The sequence below is a fragment of the Anoplolepis gracilipes genome, unplaced genomic scaffold (genome assembly GCF_047496725.1).
Source record: "Anoplolepis gracilipes unplaced genomic scaffold, ASM4749672v1 Contig19, whole genome shotgun sequence".
Lineage (NCBI taxonomy): Eukaryota > Metazoa > Arthropoda > Insecta > Hymenoptera > Formicidae > Anoplolepis > Anoplolepis gracilipes.
Window position 1 is genome coordinate 2,089,327 of NW_027328667.1, and position 1,830 is coordinate 2,091,156.

At 24.5% G+C, this 1,830-nt stretch overlaps 1 pseudogene; it reads left to right on the plus strand.

The window, feature by feature from the left end:
• Positions 1 to 602: 602 nt before the first annotated feature.
• Positions 603 to 1,393, plus strand: LOC140675522 (cytochrome c oxidase subunit 1-like; annotated as a pseudogene).
• The last annotated feature ends 437 nt before the right edge of the window (positions 1,394 to 1,830 follow it).

Genomic DNA, 1,830 nt, shown 5'->3' on the forward strand with positions numbered 1-1,830 from the left:
TTAATGATTTTAAATTCTTTCATTTTAATTTATGTTTATATTAATTTAATAAATCTAATAATATATTTTTATTCAATTAAAATTAAGCTTTTTAATAAACCAATATACATATATAAATTTTCTTACTCATATAGATTATTTATTTTTTTCATGATTTTAAGCTTAATCTTTTCATTAATTATAATTTCAATTTAGTTTGTATACAATTTTTTAAAATTAGATATATAATTTTCACCCCACTTAATCAATAAATTTTAAATATTAAGATTTTAAGTTAAATTTATAAACTTTAAACCTTCAAAGTTTACACAATAAAATTTTTAAAAATTTTTAAATTTTAAAAATTCTAATATTTTAATTTTTTATTAAAAATTTCTTTAAATTTGCAATTTAATATTCTTATTAGTTAAACTATAAAATATATAAAAAATTTTTATTTTTATAACACATTTAATGTAATATCAGAAAATTAAAATTTTCTTAAATAAATTTACAATTTATTACTTAAATCAGACATGATATCTATTATTATCTCACTTAAACTTAGTAAATAATTTTATTATCAATAAAAATATACTATGAATAAGTGACTTTATTCAACTAATCACAAAGATATTGGCATTCTATATTTTTTATTTGCAATTTGGGCTGGGATAATCGGATCTTCTATAAGAATAATTATTCGTTTAAAATTAGGATCATCTAATGCACTAATTAATAATGATCAAATTTATAATTCAATAGTTACTAGACACGCATTTATTATAATTTTCTTTATAGTTATGCCATTTATAATTGGGGGATTTGGAAATTTTCTTGTCCCTCTAATACTTGGTTCACCTGATATAGCCTACCCTCGAATAAATAATATAAGTTTTTGACTTCTACCCCCCTCACTCTCTCTACTTTTATTAAGTAATTTTATTAATGATGGAACTGGGACTGGATGAACAATTTATCCCCCTTTAGCCTCTAATACATTTCACAATGGTCCTTCAGTAGATTTAACAATTTTTTCTCTTCATATTGCCGGAATATCTTCTATTCTAGGGGCTATTAATTTTATTTCTACAATCTTAAATATACATCATAAAAATCTCGCAATTGATAAAATACCCCTTCTAGTTTGATCAATTCTCATTACAGCAATTCTCTTACTTTTATCCCTCCCAATTTTAGCCGGAGCAATCACAATACTTTTAACAGACCGAAATTTAAATACTTCATTTTTTGATCCGTCAGGAGGGGGTGATCCTATTCTTTATCAACATTTATTTTGATTCTTTGGTCACCCCGAAGTTTATATTCTTATTCTCCCAGGATTTGGGCTAATTTCCCATATTATCATAAATGAGAGAGGAAAAAAAGAAACCTTTGGTGCCTTAGGAATAATCTATGCTCTTATAGCAATTGGATTTTTAGGCTTTATTGTTTGGGCTCATCATATATTTACTATTGGGCTAGATGTTGATACCCGAGCCTATTTCACTTCAGCAACAATAATTATTGCAATTCCAACAGGAATTAAAATCTTCAGTTGAATTACAACACTTCATGGTACAAAAATTAATTATAATTCCTCTCTTTGATGGGCTATAGGATTTATTTTTTTATTCACAATGGGGGGATTAACTGGAATTATACTATCCAATTCCTCAATTGATATTATTCTTCATGATACATATTATGTTGTTGCCTACTTTCATTATGTTCTTTCTATAGGAGCTGTATTTGCCATTATTGCAAGATTTATTCATTGATTCCCTCTTATTACAGGATATTCTTTAAATAATTACTTTTTAAATATTCAATTTATCTCAATATTTGTTG